The following is a 26,613-nucleotide window of genomic DNA, read 5'->3' as shown; positions in this document are numbered from 1 at the left end:
CTCCATCCAAACCTGCAGTGGCTCAAACTGACTGCTTTGTGCTTGAGCGGGTTGCTCTGAGGAGAGACAGAATTCCCAAAAACATCATTAGGACCATGTAGTCCTCACAGAGACCCTTGACAAAGAGAATTTACAATGCGGCCTGGGTTGCGTTCTGCCGCTGTTGTGACAAACTGGGCATCCTGCCATCAGAGGCAACAGAGATTGAAATACTGATATTTCTCTAAGATGGCTAGGACAAAGGTCTCGATCCCAATACCTTGCGTAGACAAGTGGCAGCCTTGGCAACTTTCATAGCAGGGGGTCCTAATGGATCCGTAGCCCATCATCCACACATCAAGAGATTCCTTTGGGCTGCAGCCCTCATTGATGCACTAGTAACATATCATTACCCGACTTAGGACTTGCCCAAGGTCCTGAAGTCCCTGACGATGGCACCATATGAACCACTTGGGGAATTATCCTTGCTCCATTTCACGTGTAAAGTGGCCTTCTTAGTAGCAATTATCTCAGCCAGGCAGGTGTCTGAACTGGCGGCTTTGTCAATTTGTGAGGATCTATGCATTTTTCATACGGGCGAGACAGTCCCTCGCTTGGATCCCACCTTCTTACCCAAAGTTAACACAACGTTCCATAGGGAGCAAGACACTGTCCTTCCCACCTTTTGTGCCCATCCGGTGCACCCTAAAGAAAAGATATGGCATACCTTAGAGGTGCAACAATCACTACGCACGTACATTAAACGCACAGAGGAGTTCAGGAAGTCAGAGGCTCTGTTCGTTTCAGTCCAGCCTGCTTCCGTGGGACGCAAAGTTTCTCCTTCTACAATAAGCAGATGGATTCATTCCACCATTGCAATGACATGCAAAATGCAAGCAAAAAAGCCTCCATCTAGACTAACTGCCCAGTCAACCAGAAGTACAGCTACTTCTGTGGCATGGGCAACCCAGGCGTCACTGGAGGAGGTATGATGGGCAGCTACCTGGGCTACCCCCACTCCATTTGTGAGACATTGTAAAATTGATTCATTTGCATCAGTGGAGGCTTCATTCAGTTGGAGGGTTCTTCAGCAAGTTGTGAGAGATTGAGACCTCGTCGATTAATAGTGCCCTCTTGTAGTGGACATTCAGCTTAGGTATGTCCCATGCATGGCTGCTGTAGATATAGCAGCCAACCCCTCCCTATTCTAAGTGTATACGTTGGCTTTGTTTCAGGTAGTAGAGTGTAGTGGCTATAGCACAAGACTGCTGCTTCATTTCTTCATTTCAAACTGGAGCCAGCAGGATGTCAGCAACATAAATAGAAGCTTTGGCAGGCTTAGTCCAATCACCGAGCAGACAGGATTAACCCATGCATGGCTGCTATATCCACCTTCGTAGAAGAGGCGTATCACGTAGGATCAACACCCCTTTCTTCATAGTTGAATTTCAAAATTAAATAATGACTATCTTCAAGCTTGTAAGTATTTGACACTGTTTTTCTCATTATAATTCATGTAATAAATCTTCTGCTATTGACCAACTGGCATCAGAATTTCCTGTTCTAGGATAATCAATCAATTCAATTGGATTTAACTGGACAATGAGAGTAAGCTGCAGATATTCAAGGTTTACTTTTTAAACATATTTCCTGCTCAAAGTAACTACTTTATCTATACAGTCCAGAATCAAGGCACATAGTAATTCCAATAGATTTGAGCTAATTAACTACATAAAAAAGAGAATCCTTTAATTTCTTTTTTGCTAAATAAAAATCTATTTCCTCTTTAAATCTTTCCTACTTGGGGATAGGAAAAAGAGGCTGTATATGAACCCTTGAATTCCTTAGATAGCTATATTGATGGCAGCTGTCTTCCAGGAATCAGACACCACATGCCCTTGAAAACATTAGTGTTTAACCCCCAAAGAACAAAAATTCTGACCACGTTAAAATTCAGAAGACCAGGCTAAAAATTTTACTAGAGTAAATCACTCCTATTTCATTTGGTATTGATTTTTAGAGAGCAAAAATATATTGATTCACATATCAATTTAATAAAAATATCAAGAGATTCTTCTCATGCAAATCTTTCTTTAGCAGAACATATGATCTGAGTAAATTACAACACTAGGTTTATTACATACAGAAATACTCAGTATTCTGATCTAACTATGTCTGGTTTCCTTGAGGAAGATGTTCTGCTTTGTAAATTAAGTGAATAAATTAAAACTACAAACATACTTTGACAGTAGACTGAAATCTCTGCTAAATTTGTCTCATGGTATTCTAAATAACAGTTATAAAAAATAATATAGGTGTGTTTTACCCATTTTTTTTCTTTAGATCAATGTCTTCAGACCAATTAAAACTTGTTCTCCTTGCTAAAAATATTGAAATAGTTACATGTCTGTCTATTTAACTGCGGTGAGGACTGAGTCAAAAGCGGGCCATGGAGACAGAGGCAAATTTGTCATAAAAGAGACTCAGTCCTCATTGGCTGACATATGAGGTCAACCCATCCTGTTTGATAGCGCCACCTACTGTGGAGAACTTGTTCTCCTTGAAAAAGATATTGAAATAATTACATGTTTATCTGTCAGCCCACCTATCTATCAAATTTATATGACTTATTTAACAAGAAATATGACATGGCTTAATTAAAATACTTGAGTGATTCTGGACCACGGCTATCATCTAACATGCTAATATTATTTTATTTCAATGACTGGTACTACAACCTATAATTGCATTTTTAATTTGCCATATGTTCTATAAATTTCATGTTTACCTAAATAAGAACCAATATTATACCAATTTTAAACAAAACCAACTGAAGCTGAATGCTTGCTGTTGGATCAAAGTGTGCAATGAGTCTATACGCAGTAATGAAATATAAGTTCAAATATCTTAGCTATGCCACAATTGTCTTGGAACACACGGAGAGCTACCTTTTACCATGTGTGTACATTCTATTCAAGTTATGTCTATTCAAAAGATCCTAAAATACCACTGTCAGGCCGAAGTCTTCATGTGGAGTTAGAGAGTTCAGCCTGACACAACACAAGGGGGGATGGGAGGGAGAGTGAGTAGTCAGAGGGGAAAGTTACTAGACACAACCAAAGCTTCCTTTCTCCAAGCCAAGGCCACCGTTTGTTCTGCCTCAACTGAAGAGAAGAGGAAGTTGATAAGCCCCTGCACACAGACTGGCTCTCGTGATGAACTTGTGGGTGTGGGGGACGTAAGATGAACCTTAACCCAGGTGGGATTCTGGGAAGTGCTCAGAATCGGAATGACAATGGCGTAGCTAACATGGTTCTGTTAATAAATCAAGCTCTGATTGAGAGAATTGGACTGGGACTTGTTTTATTTCTCAGGTGCTATTTAGGACGCTGACAATCACATTTATTATGTTATTGTAATTTAAGAAAAAGTGATTAAAACAATGATTAAAACTTTCAAGCTAAACTCAAGTCTTTAAAACTTAAAATACATCTTCATAAAACTTTTCATGGGGGCAAAAGAAAAATGTCACTGCTTTTGAATACAATTACTTTAATTTACCAATCTAAACTATTATTCCCAAGTAATGTGACATCCTACTAATAACTGAGCCAAACCTTGCTTAACTTCCAGGCCTAAACAAGATCAACTGATTACTGGCATGTAGTTCAGTGAGGCAACTAGTAGTATTTGAAATACTGAGGCTTTTGACATTTCATATGTAATCAATGAATATCCAGCAGTTAGTTTCCTTTTATGTGGTTACATGCAACATGAAACTGAACAAGCGCAAAGCAAGCAAGGTGATAATAGAGAATAGGCGTTGATTGCTTACCTGAACGCCTCTTCTCGTACGGTGAGCGGGTACAGCAGTCACATGGGTTGCTCATGTCCAATCCGGTGGAACTGAGCCTAGTGTTAAAAAAGCTTGCCGGATCCGCCCCTTCCCCAGAATTCGCGAATCCATAGACTAGGCTCAGCTGTGAAGCTCTGTAGTGTTCAACTCTTATTGTTAGAGGAAAAAGGATTATAGAAGGTAAAGAAGACACATACAAGGGCGGGAAGTGACTGCTGTACCCGCTCACCGTACGAGAAGAGGCGTTCAGGTAAGCAATCAACGCCTATTCTCCGTACTGAAGGAGCGGGTCCAGCAGTCACATGGGACATACCCAAGAGATGGTCCCTAGGGAGGGATTAGATTGCTATCGTGTGAGATAACGGATTGGAGTACCCTTCTGCCGAAGGCAGCGTCCGCTGAAGCGTAAGCATCAATCTTGTAGTGCCTGATGAAGGAATTTGGCGAGGCCCAAGTGGCTGCTTTGCAGACCTCCTCCAACGGGGCTTGAGTCGCCCAAGCGGCCGAGGTGGCTGCGCTCCTGGTGGAATGCGCTGTGATGTTCCTTGGGACTGAGAGGGAGGCCGATTCATAGGCCTTAGATATAGTCCCTCTGATCCAACGGCCTATAACTGTTGAAGACACTTTGGTACCCATGACTCTGGGGTGATAGGCTATAAACAGTGCTTCTGACCTCCGAAAGGGTCCAGTGCGTTGGATATAGATTCTCAGCGCTCTAATAAGATCCAGGGTGTGCCATCTAATTGCCAAGGGATGATCTCGTTGGAGGCAGAAGGATGGTAGGACAATATCCTGAGTTCTGTGGAACATGGAACTGACCTTGGGTAAGAAGGTGGGGTCCAGTCGCAAGACTACCTTGTCCTGATGAAATTGACAAAGGTCCTGCCTGATCGAGAGGGCAGCCAACTCCGAAATGCGTCGTGCAGAGGTAATAGCCACCAGGAATGCTACCTTAAAGGATAGGTACCTGAGGGACGCCGATTTTAAGGGTTCGTATGGTGCCTGCGTGAGGGAATGGAGAACCCGTGGCAAATCCCAGGATGGGTACCTGTGGACCTTGGAAGGTCTGAGGTTGGCTATGCCCTTGAGGAATTCCTGAACTTCAGGGAAGGATCGGAGAGGCTGTCTGCGGGGACCCCCTAGGACAGATGAAATGGCTGCCAGATGACGCCGGAGGGTGCTGGTGGAAAGTCCTTTATGGAAGCCTTGCATAAGGAAGGAAATGATTCTGTGTATGGGGATGCACAGAGGGGAGAGACCTTCCTGTAGACACCACTGGTGAAACTTGGACCACGTGTGGTCGTAGATTCGATTGGTCGAACCCCTTCTGGCCTTTAAAATGACCTCCACTGAATCGGGGTCATGACCACGCAGTTCTAAGTCTCTCCTGATAACAGCCAGGCGGTGAGGTGGAACCACTCCGGGTCTGGATGAAATGAAGCCCCCTGCCGCAGCATATCCCCCGAAACGGGGAGTCGCCAAGGGTCCTGGACGGACAGCTGTTGGAGATCCGCGAACCAGGGCCGGCGTGGCCAATGAGGGGCGATTAAGATTACTCGGGCCCTCTCGGTGAGGACCTTGTGAATCACGTCCGGGAGAATTGGAATTGGAGGAAATGCGTAGAGTAGGCCTGGAGGCCATGGACTCCGGAGGGCATTGATTGCTTCCGCTCCCGGGGATGGAAATCTGGAAAAGAAGCGAGGGAGTTGGGCGTTCGCATTTGTCGCGAAGAGATCCAGGATTGGTAGGCCGAATCTGAGGCTGATTTGATGGAACAGGTCTTGATGGAGATTCCACTCTCCTGGGTCTATCGTTGCTCGAGATAGCCAATCCGCCTGGACGTTGAGGCTCCCCGAGATGTGGTCTGCTAGGAGCGACCGAAGATGTTTTTCCGCCCAAAGGCCTAACTTGAGGGCCTCCCTCATGAGGGCCTTGGATCTCGTGCCCCCCTGTCTGCAGATATGGCTTTTTGTGGCAATGTTGTCGGTGAGAATGAGAACGTGCCGGTTGGGAATGCGAGGAGAGAAATGCTTCAGAGCCAGGGAAACGGCTCTTAACTCTAGCCAATTGATTGGCCTGGAAGCTTCCTCCGGGGACCACGTGCCCTGGGCTATCATCCCCTGGGCGTGGGCGCCCCATCCCGATAGACTGGCATCTGTGGTGATGACAAATTGATCCGGGCACCTGAACGGGGATCCTTTGTCCATGGCCGGAGACTTCCACCACTTGAAGGATCTGCGAACACTTGGTGGGATGACAATGCGACGATTTGAGTTGCTGTGCCCCGATCTCTGAAAGGGTAATAGGAGCCACTGGAGTTCCCTAGCATGAAGGCGAGCCCAGGGAATGATGCCTATGCATGACACCATCTTCCCCAAAAGGGATGACAGAGTTACTATGGATACTGAAGAATTAGATAAAATGTTCGAGATTAACTCCCCTATACTGAGTTTTCTCTCGGGAGAGAGAAAAACCTGGGAGGATTCTGAATTAATAATGGATCCCAGGTGTAAGATGGATGTGGAAGGTTGGAGGTGACTTTTATCAAAGTTGATGGAAAATCCATGGTCCTGAAGGACTGACATGGTGACAGAAAGGTCTGTTTTCACTTTCTCTAGGGAGTTCCCATGAATCAAAATATCATCAAGATAACATAAAATGTGGATGGGAGACGCCCGGATATAGGCCGCCAGGGACCCCAAGAGCTTTGTAAAGACCCGAGGGGCCGAGGAAAGGCCAAATGGCATCGCCCTATATTGGAAATGCCTGCCTTGAAAGGAAAAACGTAAAAATTTTCTGTGGCATTTGGCTATAGGAATGTGGAGGTAGGCCTCAGTGAGGTCTAAGGAGACCATGAAATCTCCCGTGTGGATGGCGGCCAAAATAGAAGATAAGGAGTGCATCTTAAACTTCCTATATTTGATGAATAGGTTTAGCTTCTTTAAATCCAAAATAGCTCTCCAACCTCCGGAGGACTTTGGAACCATAAATAGGATGGAGTAAAAACCTAGGCCCTTCTGACCGGAAGGAACCGGTTGAATGGCTCTGATGGACAATAAATGAGAAATGGCCTCCTCCATACGGTTACAATCTGAGGAGGACCTGGGAGAAGGGCAGGAAATAAAACGTTTCGGGGGAGGAGAAATAAATTCTAAAAGAAGGCCTGTTTGAACAGTGTCAATGACCCAGGGGTCCTTGGAGGTGAGACGCCAATTAGAGGCGAAATGGGCTAGGCGACCCCCTATGGGAATTGAGGAAAGATTACCATCTAGGTTTTTTTGAAGCCCTGTTAGAGGACGCTCCCCTTTGGAAGCGAAAACCTCTGCCCCTGGAGTTCCTACCTTGGGAACGAAAGCGGGGGGAATACTGACCTGGAGATCTCTGATAGGACGCCGCTTGATCTTGCTGGCGCCCTGGGCGACGAAAGGACTGCGTTTTGGTAGCCTTTTTTGTGGTTGGACCCAAAACTTTCTTCTTGTCCGTGGTTTCCGTGAGGAGAGGATCCAGAAGATCACCGAAAAGAAGGTCGCGCTTTAAGGGTCCCTGGGATAACTGCCACTTCTGGCGTACTCCCGCTTGCCAAGGGCGAATCCATAGGAGTCTTCTTGCCGTTGTAGAAGCTGCAATAGACTTAGCAGAAAATCTAGTAGATTGCAAGGTGGCATCAGCCACGTACTGGGCAGCTGCAAAGACCTTGTTGAAGTCTTGTTGACCTCTCAAGTCATCGGGAGGAATATGCTGTTGAAGTTGGCGAAGCCACAGAAGCATGGCTCTGGAGAAAAAGGAAGCTGCTGCAGAACTTTTAATGGCCCAGGAATCTGCGGTGAATCCTCTTTTGAGCATTTGTTCAATCCGCTTGTCCTCTGGGCGGAGGACTTCCTCCGCTTCGCCTGGCACAGCCGCTGCCGAGTGAAGAATCTTGACAGGTTCATCCGGTTTGGGAAAGGATAGAAGCTCTTCATAGGAAGAGGAAAGTTTGTACAACTTTCTGTCCTTGGTGGAGGGATTAAGGCCAGAGGCTGGGAAATCCCACTGTTTGAGTAAAGCATCTTTAAACAATTTAGGCATAGGAATTACCTCGTTATCCTCCTGTTCCTCTGTGAAGTAAGGTAAATTCTCCTCCGGGGGATCAGTGGCAGTGGAGGCTTGTTTCTCCTGGGCCGCTAATCCCGTAGAAATTCTAGCTTTGAGGAGGAGAGATTTGAATAATTGAGAAGGAAAAATAGTAATTGGAGAAGGAACCTTTATTTGGGATTCCTCATCATCTGAGAGGCCTTGAAAGGGATCCTCATCATCCTCCATATCCTCATATTCGTCCTGAGAGGAATCTGAATCATCCTGAATAGGAGCTCTAACCGCTGGGGAAGAACCCAAGGGGCGGGAGGGACGAGGAGGAGGAGGAGGTAAGGGAAGCTCATTGATGGTGGAGAGTTTGGCATCAATGGCCTTGGACAACACAGCAAAAATAGATTGGAACTCAGGAGGTAAACTAGAAATATCAGCAGGAAAGGCAGAAGAATCCCTAAAGGCCTGGGAGGATCCTGGCTGGGGGGAATCTTCAATAATATCTGGTTCCTCTGGACCTATGCCCCATAGGTTAGGTTGGGGTCTGTCTAGGTTAGGCTCATCCAGAGATAACACAGGGACCCCAGAAGGAGGTAGATTAGAAGCCTCTGGGGGGTCTTGACTACTGAGTACTTGGGCCTGTACTTTCAAACGTTTTGCTGATTTGTCATGGATTCTTTGTAGGGCTAGGTCCCTTCTCTTCTCGGCCCTGGTGACCTTGGTCGAGGGGCGGGCCCCTGGAGAAGAGGAGGAAGAGGCCTGGGGGATACTAGTAATCTCATCGCCTGTAGGCCTGGCCTCTCTGGGACCTTTAGTTGTGCCTCTCTTGGGAAAAGTAGCCATAGTCTGACAATTAACAGAAGACAAGGCTGAGCCAATAACTGAATAATTAAGGAGAAGAATTTCAAGGACTTCCCAAGAGGAATGGATCCTGCTTCGAGGCCTCGAAGCTGCTGAGACTTGAGGGCAATCTGGGCAAACCCAGAGTTCGTGTCCCCAAATCCAGCGGGGCCAGCCTCCCTAAACTTTTTAATTAAGTAAACCAAGGCACTCTGGTTGGAGGCTTAGCCGGTGGAGAATTAAGCCTGGGCGTCCCAAGGCCCGCTCCGGGATCCACGCGGTGGACTGAGGCCTACGCGGCTGGCAGGGGGCCAATACGAGAGGCCTAAATTTAAAAAGGGCGCGAAGGCCTTCGCGCCGAAAAATCGCTCCGTATATTCTTAAAGGAGAAGCGATGACTAAGTCCAGGAGACTAGAAAGACGTCTCACTCCGCAGGAGGTATTTTTTAAGCCCTTTAATAATATACAATAATGAATCAATAAGTCAATAAATCAATACTTGCACCAAGACCTCCAGGCCAAAGGATTAAAAGAATCCACAAGCGGCAGCGGGAATCGTAACCGGCAAAACCGCCGGGGGAAAACGAAACCGCAACTTCTCCAAGGAAAAAAGCCGAGCCACAAACGGCTGGCGCTATTAGTGCAAGTAAATAATAAGGATAAAACAATTCTTACTACTTTTGAAGGAAAAGATCGAAGGGAAGGTGTTAGAATGTTGAACGAGCTATCACAATACAACCGCAGGATATGCGAACTGAGCGAATTCTGGGGAAGGGGCGGATCCGGCAAGCTTTTTTAACACTAGGCTCAGTTCCACCGGATTGGACATGAGCAACCCATGTGACTGCTGGACCCGCTCCTTCAGTACGGAGAAGGAGGAAATGGATCAGGCACGGGAGACATTGCCTATATAAATGGCTTGGGTTTTTTTCTTCCCTCTCTTTGCAGAAAGATTGGAGAGGAATGAATTACCAGGGAATAAGCAGGCACATTGTGTAGTGTACATTGGACTGTTTGGGTATCCCATTCATAGCTACCAATGCCAGCACATTATTGTAACATGTATCTCCTTGCTCACTTATAATCCCTTCCTCTCTCTCTGCTCTGTAAGGGTAAGGAGAAGAACAAAGGATCAAGAACGTGATAATATGCACTGGCTGTAATAGCAATCATGTGGCTGAGACACTGCAAAGTTTGTAAATGCAGGCATTGGTTGCAAATGCAGGGGGGGTTTGTTGGGGGGGGAACCACAATAACTCTGAATGGTTGCTGAACAAGGTAATAAGTAAGTGAGGACAGCCAATATAGCCATCTCAAGAACATAGCCAGAATTTGGGTAGGAAACTCCCCATTTCCGCGAGGAAATAAATAAATAAACAAATAAACAAATAAACAGACAGACAGATAGATAGATAGATAGATAAATAAATAAATAAATAGCCAGCCCTCTAACATTAAGTTCATCTGCCCCGACTGAAATTCCACACATTCCTTTAAACTGAATTTATCTCAAATGTATTTTTCTTCACAGTAAAAACTGCTTAGTTGATATGTCCACACACATTAACAAGCTACTGCAAGTTCCAGCCAAACTGATCTGATGTGTGACCCGAGAGTCAAATTGCCAGGAATGTGAAATAATCAAAATTATCAGACCAAAACTGATAAGAATCAACGCTTTGGAGGCCTTGGGGTAGATGAAAGATTACTGCTTCAATTAACTAAAGATGTGCTGGGGACGAAAAGTAAAAACATTATATGGTGATTGATTTTTAAATGAAAGCAACAGTTGTGAGTAAAAAGTGAGGGTTTTTTTAAAGTATTGTTCAGAAATCTAGCCTAGATTATTAGAAACCACTCACTGCCAACTATTCTCTAATATATAAAATATGTACATATGCTAAACTAAATTAACAATTGTTTATCAATTATTTATCAATGAAATTATAAATGCAGGAAAGTTTTAAACAACAATTCAGGAAAATTAACAATTAGGAATCATGTTATAGTAGGGATCCCCAAACACACACATGACTGGCAGCAAGCCACAGCATGCTAGAAAGTAGCCGAATGGACCAAATGAAGCCCCATCTGTGGGATCCAGGCAGTGCACAAAATTACTCCCCCTCTGGTCCTTGGAAAAAACTCTCTATGGAATCGGTCCCTGGCACCCAAAAGGTTGTGGACCACTGTTCTATTAAGATCCCCAACCTTTTTTCCACCAGGGACCAGTTTCAGCAAGACAATTTTTCTGTGGCCCGGGAGGGGGGGGGGCGGAAGAAGGGTGTGGTTGGGGGCGGGTTTAAGCATGGGGATGTAGCTTATCATTCCATTGCCTCTCTTCCCTTTTTAATTTTGCAGGGAAGCCGAGGTGACAGAGGGAGGAAGGGTACGAGGGGGCGGTTTCCTGTCTCTTTTCCCTCCCGTTCACTCAGGGCCGCCATTTTCCTCAGGCCGAGGCGATCCACCTGAGGGAGAAAACTTTTGCTTGCTTGCTTCCTTCTGGCAGTTTCAGAGGACACCGCCCGCTCCGGCTGGGATTTCAGCCAGGAATCCCAGAGGGGGGGAGGTGCCTCCACGGACACAGTCGCCTTCCTTTGCGATCGCTGCCTGCTTGGAGCGCCCCCCATGGCCAGGTCCAGTAATTTTCTTGCAGCAAGGAATCCTTCCAAAAGAAAATTACCGGAGCTGGTGGTGGGGGCTTCATGGTCACACGCACATCCCTGGCTTCGCGCCTAGCAAAAAAAGAGCTGCACAATGCCAAAGCCTTTCCGTCTGAGCTGCAGGCAGAGCGATGGCTTCACGAGGAGGAAATAGACCACTTTCGACGAGGGAAGAAAGACAGGGAAGGAAGGAAGGAAGGAAGGAAGGAAGGAAGGAAGGAAGGAAGGAAGGAAGGAAGGAAGATTTTTTCCTTCCCTTTAAATTGAGTTGAGTAAAATAATTCAGCAGGTAAACAATACATTTTAAAATAAAATAGGGAGTGATTGAGATAGAATAACAGTATTACAAATATGTCTGAATTGACATCTGTAAATAACTGAAGAACAGCCATGCAGCTCCAATAGAAATATATTTAATTTTTTAAAAAAGAATTTCAATTAGGCCACAGAAAAAAGCGACACTGTTCCTTTATCTATTCTGAATACCAATATACAAATGTGCAAAATAGTTTTCTACAATATTTTGTAAATATTAAACATTCAATCAATTTGGGAGAGGGGGGGGGCTTTAAGTTAGCATTGACTCTTGGTTTCCCAGTTTCCAGCTTGGTGTGCCTTAACTACTATATACCGAATTGGCTCTCTCAATTACATCATTGCCCATAAAATTACTTAGTAACTGTCATCTAGGGAAATACGTAAATAGAACAAGACACTTTATTTTCCTTAGTAATTGTTAAACGCTTCCAAGTACAGTACATAAACTAACTACATTCAAGAGCTAACATAAGGTAGAGTAGAGTAGAGTAGAGTAGAGTAGAATAGAATGTTATTGGCCAAGTGTGATTGGACACACAAGAATTTATCTTGGTCCATATGCTCTCAGTGTACATAAAAGAAAACATAAGTTCATCAAGAATCATAAGGTACAACACTTATTGATAGTCCGGTACAAACAAACAATAAAATCATATTAGGAACCAGTAAATATAAATTGTAAGGATATAAGCAACAAAGTTACAGACATACAGCCATTTGTAGGAGGAGATGGGTGATGGGAAAGATGAGATTAATAGCAGTGAACACTTAGTAAATAGTTTGACAGTGTTGAGGAAATTATTTGTTTAGTAGGGTGATGGAATTCGGGGGGGAAACTTCTCGTATCTAGTTGTTCTGGGGTGCAGTGCTCTACAGCGTCGTTTTGAGGGTAGGAGTTGAAACAATTTATGTCCAGGATGTGAGGTGTCTATAAATATTTTCACAGCTCTTTTTGACTCATGCAGTATACAGGTATCCTCTGATGTCTGTGCCTGTCTTGTTGGGTTGCAGAACCAAACCAGACAGTTATAGAGGTGCAGATGACAGACTTAATTATCTTCATTGTACTTGATATTGCAGAATAAATTTGTTGATACAATGAAATACAAGTACAACAAAAATCACAAGGATCTCAACATTTTCTCCATAAAATATGGTTATTAAAACACTTGAATGCTATAGACATAGGTTAGATAAAGTCAGAGAAGAAACCCACAAAAGAAAAGGCACAAAAGTGTTTTGATAGAAGTCTTACTTCCTTGAAAATCTGAACAAAGAGTAACAGAATAACAGTCGGAAGGGATCTCAGGGGTCTTCTAGTTCAACTCTCTTCTGAAGGAGACTTTATACTTTTTCGAACAAATGACTATCTATTGATTGCTTATTTAAACCCTATAATAATAATTAAGTGTTGTACCTCATGATTCTTGACAAATGTATATTTTATTTTATGGACAGTGAGAGCGTATACACCAAAGACAAATTCCTTGTGTGTCCAATCACACTTGGTCAATAAAGAATTCTATTCTATTCTATTCTATTCCAACCTCTTCTTAAATACTTCCAGCAATGGAGCACCCAGAGTTTGTGAAGGTAAGGTGTTCCACCGATTAATTATTCTGTCAGGAAATTTTTCCTTGAGTTGGCACTCCCCCTGATAAGTTTCCATTCATTATTTCTTAGCATGCCCTCAGGAGCTTTGAAAAACAGATTAACCCTCTCTTCTCTGTGACAGCCCCTAAAATATTGGAAGACAGCTATCATGTCACCTCCAGTCCTTTTAGTAGTTAGATTAACACATATTCAGTTCCTGCAACCATTCTTCATTATGTTTTAGCTTCCAATCTCCTAATCATCTTTGTTGCTCTTCTCTGTATTCTTTCTAAAGTCTCGATAACTTACTTGTATCATGGTGACCAAAACTGGACACATCCATGTGTGGTTTTATAAAGGAATATAAAGCAGCACTAACCCTTTGTGTGATCTTGGTTGATGCAGCCTAAGACTGCACTGGCTTTCTTGGCAGCTGCAGAACATTGCTGACTCAAATTTAAGTGGTTGTCCACTAGGACTCTTTGATCCCTCTCATAGTTAATGCTATTGAGTCAAGAACCGTGTACTCTATATCTGTACATTTGATTTGTCTTGCCTAAGTATAGAACCTTTTCTCACCACTGAATTGCATTTTGTTGGACAGATCCCAGTGTTAAAATCTTCTGAAATGTTGTCTATTCCCTTGGTGTCATCTGCACTCTTTTAAGCCCTCATCTGAACTGCTTATGAAGATATTGAAGATTACTGAGCCCAATACAGAACCTTGGTGTACTCCATAGCATGTTTTTCTTTGCTAGTCCTCTAGCTAGTACCAGTGCTCCAGGATCTTTGAAAGATACGGTTCAGTAGTTCTAAGATCGCATCTGCCAACTCCTTCAGAGCTCTGAGATGTAATTTATCTGATCCTTGTGATCTGAATTCATCTGGAGTAGATAAATGTTGTCTTACCATTTTCTCGTCTATTTTGATTTGATTAATATGTCTTTTACAACACTGCTTGGGTATCTTAGACTGTTTTTCCTTTTATGTAAAGACAAATACAAAGAATGAGTTAAATAGTTTCATTTTCTCCATGCTGTCCACCGACACCCATTAGTGGATCAATCTCCTTTACATTTTTCTTGTTTCACAAAAGCTGAATGTATTTTTAAATTATTATTATTATTATTATTATTATTATTATTATTATTATTATTATTATTATTGACTTTTGTTGCTAGTCTTTGTTCAATCTTAGCCTCAATTTTCCCGATCCTGCATAAAATCTTTATGCATAGTACTAATTTGTTCAACAGTTTATTTCTTTTGAGAAAAGAGATTTGTATTTTAGTAACATCTTGAGGGCTACTTTGCTGTGAACCACATCTTACATACTGGAAGTTTTAAGTTCACACAGGACATGAACCCCATCCAAAGAAACCACACTGTATTCTATGGTTAGGTAAATATAAATAAAATCATAAATGCAACTATTTCTAGCTAATGGTCTGCTACTCAGTTTCCATGTAGTCACTACCATAAATGAGTGTAAACATTTTACAAGATCGGGATCATGTCCCTATGTAAAAGCTTTATTCAGTTTTGATCTCCTAACAATTACATAACCTTCCTTAACTTAAAACAGAAGCAGATACAGTAATACCTCGTCCTACGAACTTAATTGGCCTTCAAGAAGGACGTCTTCGTGACATCAAAGCTCCGCCCATGGAATTCCCTATTGGGATTCCCCACCTCCTTTCCAGCCTCCAGATCGGCCGAAAACGCCACTGCCGATCGCAAAAACGGCGCTCCGCTGAGCGGTGTCGCCCGGCTGTAACCTTCTGAAACAGCTGGGCGCTTCTCGTCGGCCTCCAGAACCCGAACCCAAACTTTTGCCGAACTTCTGGGTTCGGGTTCGGGAGAACGCCGAGAAGCCCCCCTGCTGTTTAAGAAGGTGACAGGCGGGTGGCGGCACTTCTCAACGGCCTCCCGAACCCGAAAAGTTCGGGTTTGGGAGAACGCCGAGAAGCCCCCCGGCTGTTTTAAAAGGTGACAGCCGGGCGGCAGCGCCCAACAGAGTGCCATTTTGCGATCTGCGGTGGGTTCGTAAGGCAAAAAAAGTTCGCAAGAAGAGGCAAAAATTTTCTGAAACCCGGGTTCGTATCTCGAAGTGTTCGTGTCATGAGGGGTTCGTATCACGAGGTACCACTGTACTACATTTAGGATGGGTTACACTGCACCTGCTACGATAGAGATGTCCATATGTCTACTGAGAAATTCAAAACTATTGTGTAAATACATTCATTATGGCAGGCTTTACTGTTTTACTTACCATTCTTCCTCTCACTGAGAGGAGGAAGATTGGGGTTCCGGCCAGGATGGAGGCCTACAGTCAGCTCGGGCTGCAAGGAAAGTTCCTGCAGTTCATTGGCAACAGCTTCGCTCTGTGGGCTTGGTGCAGCCGAAAGAGACACCGTGAGGGTTTCATCTTCATTCTCGCCAACCCCTCCGCCATCCAGCCCATTTCCAGCAATGACGGAAGGGGGCAGGCACAGGACACCAGAGAAATCCACTTTGGCTTTTGTGACGACAGCCTGAAGAGAGAATAAAAAGTTAGAAACTAAAAGTATACATATTGTACATACGGTCTACGGAGTCTACAGAGAGGGGCGGCATGTTCAGAAACTTCAGATAGTGCAGAATGCAGCTGTGAGAGCAATCATGGGCTTTTCTAAATATGCCCATGTTACTCCAACACTCCGCAGTCTGCATTGGTTGCCGATCAATTTCCGGTCACAATTCAAAGTGTTGGTTATTACCTATAAAGCCCTTCATGGCATCGGACCAGAATATCTCTGGGACCGCCTTCTGCCGCATGAATCCCAGCGACCGGTCAGGTCCCACAGAGTTGGTCTTCTCCGGGTCCCATCGACTAAACAATGTCGTCTGGTGGGACCCAGGGGAAGAGCCTTCTCTGTTGCGGCTCCGAACCTCTGGAATCAGCTCCCTCCAGAGATTAGAACTGCCCCTACCCTCCTTGCCTTTCGTAAACTCCTTAAAACCCACCTCTGTTGTCAAGCGTGGGGGAACTGAGATATCTCCTCCTGCCTATGTAGTTTTAGTGCATTATTAGATTTGTGAATATATATTGTTTTTATCACTGGTGTGAGCCGCCCCGAGTCTACGGAGAAGAGCGGCATACAAATCTAATAAATAGATAGATAGATAGATAGATAGATAGATAGATAGATAGATAGATAGATAGATAGATAGATAGATAGATAGATAATAATATACATACACTACTCCAAAAAAAATAAAGGGAACACTTAAACAACACAATATAACACCAAGTAAATCAAACTTCTGTGAAATCAAACTGTGAAAAGAGACGGGGTGGCGCAGCAGGTAGAATGCTGTACTTGCAGGCCACTAAAGCTGACTGTAGGTCAGTGGTTCAAACCTCATCACCGGCTCAAGGTTGACTCAGCCTTCCATCCTTCCGAAGTAGATAAAATGAGGACCCGGATTGTGGGGGCAATATGCTGGCTATATTAAAAAGTGCTATTGCTAACATGTTGTAAGCCGCCCTGAATCTAAGGAGAAGGGCGGCATAAAAATCGAATAAATAAATAAACTAAACTAAAATAAACTGTCCACTTAGGAAGCAACACTGATTGACAATAAATTTCACATACTGTTGTGCACATTCAACTTTGTACAGAACAAAGTATTCAATGAGAATATTTCATTCATTCAGACTTAGGATGTGTTATTTGAGTGTTCCCTTTATTTTTTTGAGCAGCATATATACATATATATGAATTATTTGACTTTCTTAGATTTTTTTATAAATTTTATTTATTTTCAACTTTTATAATACAAACAACAAAGAATATGACAGAACGTCGAAACAACAAAAATAAATTTCAGTGCTTCATTATTCGGTAGATCGTTTTTTGTTTCGTTGACCATTTATTCTAAGAGAAGTAAACAAGAGCACAGGCCCCTATAAAATATTCTTATCCATGTCAGGAATGGACATTCACATATATATGTGAGCATACAAAATATATAAAATAAATATAAACTTTAACAACTTTCTTAGATTTTATTTGCTCTCTATCTGCAAGTGTTTTTTTCACTTAATTTAAGTCTAAAATAAAATTAGCTGTTCAAACAGTGTTTAATTTTTTAATGCATGAATTGGTTATCAATTATTGCAGGTCAAAGCAGTTACCGGTAAGTGTTATTTTTCTTTTTCTAAATCTTTCAGTGGAGTTACATTCTAATTCAAATCTACTTACTACTCCAACTAAATGTAAGTATACGCTTAGTTAAAAATGTAAGAACCACAATATTAGGAAAAGAGGCAAATATTGAATTTGACTGAAAAAAGTTATATGAGATTTTAAAACTGGCTAACTTTGTCCCTATTCTAAAGCAGAAGAGCTGCAAAGTCTTTTCAATAGTTGATCTTCAGTAAGCAGCCTGAGACCCTATTTGACAACATTGGTTTCTTTTTGTATTTACAGGCTCCAGCAGAGCAGAAACACAATGAGGATGTAGGCAGATCAAAGCAGAAAAGCCCTCTAAACCTGCCAGAGGAGACTGGTACCAGCTGATGGATTTCATCAGGCTGAGTTGGCCTTTATTTCTTGAGTTATTTCCAGGTGCCAAGTTGCGTTTTTCCAATTGGAACTCTAGATAGGGTGCATTTTTGTACCAACCATAAACAGACTATCTTTATACGTACAGTGGTACCTCTACTTAAGAACTTAATTCGTCCCGTGACCAGGTTCTTAAGTAGAAAAGTTTGTAAGTAGAAGCAATTTTTCCCATAGGAATCAATGTAAAAGCAAATAATGCGTGCAAACCCATTAGGAAAGAAATAAAAGCTCGGAATTTGGGTGGGAGGAGGAGGAAGAAGAGGAGAAGGACAGTTGTTGCCTAAGGAAGAAGATAATAATAATAATAATAATAATAATAATAATAATAATAATAATAATAATAATAATAATAATAATGTGGTACTTGGCACGCTGGACGCAGTACCAAAGGATCTCAGCGGACATTTGAAAACCATCAGAATTGACAAAATCTCCATCTGTCAATTGCAAAAGGCCGCTTTACTGGGATCGGCAAACATAATTCGCCGCTACATCACGCAGTCCTAGGTGCTTGGGAAGCGCCCGACTGGTGATGAAATACGAAATCCAGCATAGTGATCTCGTTTGCTGTGTTGTACTGACATAATTATTATTAATAATAATAATAATAATAATAATAATAATAATAATTTATTATATTTGTATGCCGCCCCTCTCTGGAGACTCAGAGCAGCTCACAACAATCACAACAATATACAAATCTAATATTTAAAAAGAAACAAAACATTTAAAAAGTCCATCATTAAGAACCATTCAATACAATCATACCATTCATAAAACTATATGTGGTCAGGGTATCTCAGTTACCCCATGTTGTGAGCCGCCCCGAGTCTTCGGAGAGGGGCGGCATACAAATCTAAGTAATAAAATAAATAAATAAATAAATAAAGGTGGGTCTTAAGTAACTTACGAAAGGCAGTGCAATGAGCACTGAGGGGAATCAAAAAAATCCAAAACTTTAAGGCTTTAAAAAAAAAAAGAGGGACTCTGAGGTGACAAGGAGAAGCACGTGCCTCCCATACACCCGGCGCGAGGCTGCCTCCCATGCACAGCACCAGAGAGAGAAACCCAGGGGGAATGGCAGGAAACTGGCTGGGCCTTCATGCCGCTCTAAAATTTCCTGGGAAATTTTTCCCGGCTCGGGTTCTTAAGTAGAAAATGGTTCTTAAGAAGAGGCAAAAAAAATCTTGAACACCCTGTTCTTATCTAGAAAAGTTCTTAAGTAGAGGCATTCTTAGGTAGGGGGACGACAGTATTACCAAATATTTTACATAGAACATTTTTATTTCCATTTTGCAGATGAGAAAATTGCTTTTTCACTATTTTCTCCCATTTGAAAAACACCAACCCTAACAGTGACTACTAAACTCAAAGGCACTATAATTTAGATTTATATCCTAGTGTTCAGTATAAACAGTAACTAATATAGTGCATCTTCTATATTTCTCCCCGTATAACTGTGAACTAAAAAGGATAGTAAGTTGTTGAATAGGATTAATAAAAAGTTATAAATCTTTTCTTGAAAGAATGTGTTTTGTCCCAGCAACGAGCCCCCGTGGTAATAGGCCCACAAACACTGATTTTACAAGATTTAAGCTTTTACTTATAACATTTTATGAGCAGTGTGGTTTGTTTTAAAAGTTCAGAAAATCAGGAAATAAGTTTTTTCGGTGCTAGCTGCTAATTAGCATCCCCACAGTGTCTAAACAGAAACCAAAACAAACAGATAATTTCTTTGATCACACAAATCTAATTCAGACTTACTCTGAATTGGGAGGAAACCCAGATATACTTAGTCCAAATTGCCAGTTTGTAATTCATCATTGAAGCAACAATATCCAAGAGAGAATTCAAATGGAACAATATGAAAGTTGACTTCCGCACTGAATTATGACATGACTAAGCTTTAAATAGTCTATGGACGTGGCAAATTGCTCTACAGATCTATTCACACAGAGACCTCCTCTTTCTTAACCATTCCTGCCTTCTAGCAGCTCTGCGTGCCCTAACATCAAGAAGAAGCTCCTCCTCTTCTCTTGAGTCACTCATGTGCACCTCGGGAGGTGCAGAAGGCGGTGGCTGGCTTTCAGATGACATCATATTCTCTCCAACCTCCTTGCTATCGGACTCAGGTGCCAGATGCACTGGCCTATGATACCGCGCCACAACCATCTCTCGATTCTTGGAATCCATGGCCAGCTGCGCAGGACATGGACAGGCCACAACAGTAAGTAAGCCTTTTTATTAAAAAGCTTTCTTCCTGAACAATTCTCCTTCCTGAAGAAAGACATATGAGGGGAGGTGGTTCCATGTACACACACACACACACATAGGAAGAATTCAGGCCAAGAAACAGCACTGTAAAAATCAAAGGGCAAGAAAGAGCCTAAAATTTCCTCTTCATTTCATAATTACATTATTCTCAAATTTCTTTTTTTCAGCAGAAAACAATGCAATGTAGGAAACACCTTTCAAAAATGAAAATTACCTTAACATGTATCAATTATTACACAAAAATGTGTACCTGATGCATGCTTTTCTCTATCACTTCAACAGGTACACTTTACTATCTTCATTGATAGAAAATGACTAGAGGACATTTTTGGATACATTGATCAGACAGTCACTTCTTTGCTGACAAAAAGTATGTGAATCTTCAGATTTAGAAATTAGTGGCAACTCCTTTAGCAAGTGACATCAACCTTTACCTATATTAATCCTACACGTCAATTCAAAAGTATTTTGTCTCTTACTCTTACGGAATTGCTTGAACTCATTATTTCAGGTTCCCTTGCATAAGCCACTTGCTTGAAGTGACCCATGCCTCAATTAAAATCAGGGCTTACATTTCTTCTGTTTCAGCAATTCTGTTGTATATTTAGCGTGCTTAGGACTGCAGTCATGCTCAATGACTCACATAAATTTAAGCTTCAACTTCTATGGACGGTATTCTTGTTCAGTGTTTTCTTAATAGTGAAATCGTGAACCCTGGTATCAGAATACTGTATGCAGGCGTGGCTGAAAAATCCTTTGGCACTATTACATTAGTGGTTTTGTGAATGAGAAAAGTAATAATGGGGTTGCATTTTCCTCATTTGTACAATACCTAACTGATGGTGCGGTTTTGATAAGGGCCTGGGCAGCCTTTTCCAGTCTCCTATAACCATTGCCAACGTTAAAGAATATCCAATAACTGCAATTGATCTCACTTGACTGCAATACGTTGCATTGGCTCCCACTAAGATCCAACAGCATGGACATTCTCAAGGTCTTCTATTAAACAATGGACCTAAGCCTACTCTTATGCAATGCCTGCCCTGTGGAGTAGCAACCCAATAAAGTCATGTCACAGTAAAAGTTTCCCAAATATTGAATCTATAATGGAAAATATCTGTAGCATAGGGTTGAAATAAGGAGTCCTTGATGCTCCCTGAGCTTAGTTGTTTTCTTGAAGACATTTCATTACCCAAACTAGGTAACATTATCAGTGTGAGCATACCATATCAGTGGTATCTCTATGTTTATATATTTATATGGTGGTTCAGTGGTTAAAGATACTGAGCTTGTTAGCTGAAGAGCTGACTGCCCGGGTTCAAGATCCGAGGGCCATGCAATGGGGTGAGCTCCTTTTACTTGCCCCAGCTCCAGCTCCTACCCATCTAGCAGTTTGGAAACATGCAAATTTGAGTAGATAAATAGGTACCACTTCGGTGAGAAGGTAACAGTATTCCATGTGTCTCGGTGTATAAGCGTGCTAGTCCCGACCACAGAAGTGTCTTCAGACAATGCTGGCTCCCTTGGCTAAGAAACAGATATGAGCAGAACCCACCAGAGTTGCAAAGGACTCGACAGGGGAAACCCTTACCTTTATATTAATTCTACCGCACGAATCCCAGCGACCGATAAGGTCCCACAGAGTTGGCCTTCTCCGGGTCCCGGTCGACTAAACCAGTGTTTTTCAACCAGTGTGCCGCGAGACATGGTCAGGTGTGCCGCGAAGCTCAGAGAGAGAAAGAAAGCAAGAGAGAGAGAGAGAAAGAAAGCAAGAGAGAGAGAAAGAGAACAAGAAAAAGAAAGCAAGAGAGAGAAAGAAAGAGAGGGAAGGAAGGAAGGAGAGAAAGAGAAAGACATAGAGGGAGGTAGGGAGGGAGAGAGAAAGAGAGCAAAAGGGAAACGAAGGAAGGAAGAGAATGAAAGAGGGATGCAGAGAGAGAGAAAGAAAGAGGAAGGGAGAGAAAGAGGGAGGGACAGAGAAATAGAGCGAAAGGGAGGAAGAGAGAGAGAGCGAATTTTTTTGTCCAAACTTTTTTTAGCCCCCCCCCCCCCCCCGCTCAATGTGCCCCAGGGTTTTGTAAATGTAAAAAATGTGCCGCAGCTCAAAAAAGGCTGAAAATCACTGGACTAAACAATGTCGTTTGGCGGGCCCCAGGGGAAGAGTCTTCTCTGTGGCGGCCCCGGCCCTCTGAAACCAACTCCCCCCGGAGATTAGAACTACCCCCACCCTCTCTGTCTTTCGTAAACTACTCAAGGCTCATTTATACCGCCAGGCATGGGGGAGTTGAGATATCCCTTCCCCCTAGGCCATTACAAGTTATGCATGGTATGTTTGTGTGTATGTTTGGTTTTATAATAAGGGTTTTTAGTTGTTTTTATTATTGGATTGTTACATGTTGTTTTTATCCTTGTTGTTAGCTGCCCCGAGTCTACGGAGAGGGGCGGCATACAAATCCAATAAAAATAAATAAATAAATGAACTTATTTTGTTATACTTTCTTTTTATTTTGCAATTATTTGTTGGGGGCAATAGGCTGATTCTGTAAACTACTTAAAGAGGGCTGTAAAGCACTATGAAGTGGTATATAAGCCTAAGTGCTATTGCTATTGTTATTGCAAAGCACCTTGAGCATTTATACAAATGCAAAGTAGAGTACAGATTAATTAATTTAATTATTACATATATAGTTCCATTGATAGTTGGATTAAGGAAGGGAATTTTAAACTTCCTTAAAGGGGATTTCCAAGAGTTACAATATGATGAAAGCTGCTAAACTACCAGTAAATTCAAAATGGAAATTTTATTTTGCCAATCAGGAACAATGTTAGAATGCAGATTGCCCGTCAATATTATTGAGGTAAATAACATAATTTAAACCTCCAAAAGACAAAATCATTTATAAAATGTCCGGTGTCGGCATTAATTAAAGGAGATGTGTAGTTCTTTTTCTATCAGATTGTATGTTAACAACCTTTTGCTTAAATGAAATCAATGAGAAAATATTTATTTCTTTACTTTACATTTTCCATTCATGCTTGTTTTGTGTGTAAATGTGCACGTACTTAATTTTCGTTCAATTCACTTTCAAAATGGACAAACATAATTTCTGAGGGGCAAAAAAATCTGGTTACTTTTAAGTCACTCTGATTATTTTTAAGCCATAACGTTTAAGCCAGATACAAAATAGCGTAATAAAACTATATTAAACTGTTGCACTTCAGCATTAGTAATCTAGCAACAAGAATAGAGAAGAATTGTCCTGCCTTCATATTACAGCGGTACCTCGTGATACGAACCCCTCGCCATACGAACAATCCGAGATACGAACCCGGGGTTCAGAAATTTTTTGCCTCTTCTTCCGAACTTTTTCCATCTTACGAACTTCCGGGTTCGGCATTCGAGAGGCCACCGAGAAGCCCCACCGCCCGGCTGTCGCCTTTTGAAACAGCCAGGGGGCTTCTCGGCGTTTTCCCGAATGCCAAACCCGGAAGTTCGGCAAAAGTTCGGGGTCGGCGTTCGGGTTCAGGAGGACGCTGAGAAGCCCCGCCGCCCAGCTGTTAGCTTTTCAAAAGAGCCGCGGAGCTGTCGGGCCGGTCGGGAGGCTGGAAAAGAGGTGGGGAATCCCAATAGGGAATTCCATGGGTGGAGCTTTGACGTCACAAAGACAGCCGGGCGGCGGGGCTTCTTGGCGGCCTACCGAACGCCGAACCTGGAAGTTCGGCAAAAGTTCGGGTTTGGTGTTCGGGTTCGGGAGGATGCCGAGAAGCCCCCTGGCTGTTTCAAAAGGTGACAGCCGGGCGGCGGGACTTCTCAGCGGCCACCCGAACCCGAACTTTTCCGAACTTCCGGGTTCGGCATTGGGAGAACGCTGAGAAGCGCCCAACTGTTTCAAAAGGTGACAGCCGGGCGGCAGCGGTTTTTTGCATTTTTTTTTCTTGCACGCATTAATTCATTTTACATTGTTTCCTATGGGAAGCAATGTTTCGTCTTACGAACTTTTTGCCTTACGAACCTCCTCCGGGAACCAATTAAGTTTGTAAGACAAGGTATTACTGTATTCCTAAAAGATCCAAAGACCAACAGATATTTTAGAAATTTCCAATGTTTACATGTATTCCTTAACTTTTAACCATTCATTTAGCGACCATTTAAAGTTACAATGGCACTAAAAAAAGGATTTATGGCTGGTTTTTTCGCACGACCGTTGTGGCATCCCCGTGGTCATGTGATCAAAATGCCGTTGACAACTGCCATGTATTTGTGATAGTTGCACTGTCCCAGGGTCATGTAATCACCATTTGTAACATTCTCAGCTGGTTTCAAACAAATAAAGTCAATGGGGAAAGCTAGATTTGTCGAACATATGCCGTGATTCACTTAAAAACTGTGGCAAAAAAGGTGGCAAAATGGGGCATAATCCATTTAACAACTGTCTTGCTTAGCAATGGAAATTTTGAGCTCAATTGTGATAGTAATCTGTTGCCCTTCTCCGGGTCCTGTCAACTAGACAATGTTGGTTGGCGAGGCTGCGGCGGAGGGCTTTCTCTGTGGTGGGCCCGGCTCTCTGGAACCAGTTGCCCCCTGAGGTCCATACTGCTCCCACTCTGCAGGCCTTCCGGAAGGCTGTGAAGACCTAGCTTTGCCAACAGGCCTGGAGCCGTTGGTCACTCTGAAACCATCTGGATCCCGCCATTATACCTCCGGAACCACCTTCTAACGCACGAATCCCAGCGGCCGATAAGGTCCCACAGAGTTGGTCTTCTCCGGGTCCCGTCGACTAAACAATGTAGTTTGGCGGGCCCCAGGGGAAGAGCCTTCTCTGTGGCGGCCCCGGCCCTCTGGAATCAACTCCCCCCAGAGATTAGTAATTTGTCTTTCCCAAATTACTTAAGACCCACCTGTATCACCAGGCATGGGGGAACTGAGACACCTCCCCCAGGCTTTTACATTTTATGTATGGTATGCGTGTGTTGCATGGTTTTTAAATGATGGGGGTTTTAGCTGTTTTTTAATATTAGATTTGTTTCCATTGTATTCCATTGTTATTATTATTGTTGTGAGCTGCCCCAAGTCTTCGGACAGGGGCAGCATACAAATCTAATAAATTATTATTATTAATTTATTATTATTATTATTATTAGAAGTTTTTTTTAATGGGTTTTTAGATTGGTTTTTTTATTGTTCCTTATATGTTGAATGCCGCCTAGAGGCCAGAAGGAGTTGGGCAGCCTATAGGCATTTTAGATAGGTAGGTAGGTAGATGAATGAATGAATGAACAAAGAAACAAACAAATATTTATTTCCCAAATTTTAAAAACTGCAAAGGAAATCAATCTGAAAAATGCTCTGGGATTATAAATCAAGAGTTCTCCTACTGTAGGTTACAACACCTCCTTCTCCTCCTCCCAAGCAACCTATCAGGTTGTACAGGCAAAGCAGGTACACTTTCAAACTTGCTTTAGGCTTTGCTTCCCACTTTGTTTGCATAAGCTAACATTTTAAAGTTTTAATAGTGTTTGTACTATCCCCTGCACAACCTGATATCAAACAACTACTCTTAAGGTTTAATGACAGTACTATTCCGTAATGCATATTATTTTAATTTGAATCACACTGTTCAAATTAAAACACTGTTTCACTGTGGTTTCACTGTTCACTCATGTTTGCTTACGAAATAGTACAAATTCTGCAAGCGGAATATAAACTTAAAACTATAACTATATGGTTGGGGGGGGGGAACTTTTGCTAATCTTTGGAGGTTTTGTAAATGAAATCATACACTATTACAACAAGATTTTGAACGAAAATATCCCTTTGTGGTATTATGAAAGGTCTAGAAGCCTTCTGCTAACAAATCATTCATTTTTATTCAAATGCTGACTGTACCCTAAAAGTAAGTGAGACAAAGTATTGGATGGTTATCTGAGATTTAATTGTAATTTAATAATTTACCAGACATTGCTTGCTATAAGGTCCCATTAGAAGCTCAATGGCACCACGTAGAAGCCTTTCAGATCCTATTGGAAAGACAGTCCCAAAAAAAATACCAAACGTTTTAATGTGAAGCTGTAATTCCTTATGGGGTTAATATATACTTGAAACTACAGGAGCAAGAGCCGGGGTGGCACAGCAGGTAAAGTGCTGTACTGCAGGCCAATGAAGCTGGCTGTAGATCTGTAGGTCAGCGGTTCAAATCTCATCACCGGCTCAAGGTTGACTCAGCCTTCCATCCTTCCGAGGTGGGTAAAATGAGGACCCGGATTGTGGGGGCAATATGCTGGCTCTGTTAAAAAGTGCTATTGCTAACATGTTGTAAGCCGCCCTGAGTCTAAGGAGAAGGGTGGCATAAAAATTGAATGAATGAATGAATGAATGAATGAATGAATAAATAAATAAATAAATAAATAAGACTAC

At 42.5% G+C, this 26,613-nt stretch overlaps 1 protein-coding gene across 4 annotated transcripts in view; it reads right to left on the bottom strand.

The window, feature by feature from the left end:
- The window catches only part of MRTFA (myocardin related transcription factor A), a 114,011-nt gene that overhangs the window by 73,838 nt on the left and 13,560 nt on the right, over positions 1-26,613 (bottom strand). For all 4 annotated transcript variants that reach the window (XM_070756071.1, XM_070756068.1, XM_070756072.1 and 1 more), the window contains exon 2: positions 15,587-15,848. The gene's annotated coding sequence lies outside the window, so the exon portion shown is untranslated. The remainder of the gene's footprint in view (positions 1-15,586; positions 15,849-26,613) is intronic.

Source organism: Erythrolamprus reginae, chromosome 6 (genome assembly GCF_031021105.1).
Source record: "Erythrolamprus reginae isolate rEryReg1 chromosome 6, rEryReg1.hap1, whole genome shotgun sequence".
In the NCBI taxonomy this organism is placed as follows: Eukaryota; Metazoa; Chordata; class Lepidosauria; order Squamata; family Dipsadidae; genus Erythrolamprus; species Erythrolamprus reginae.
Note: the sequence above shows the minus strand (reverse complement) of the source record. Positions and strands in the feature narration are given on the sequence as shown.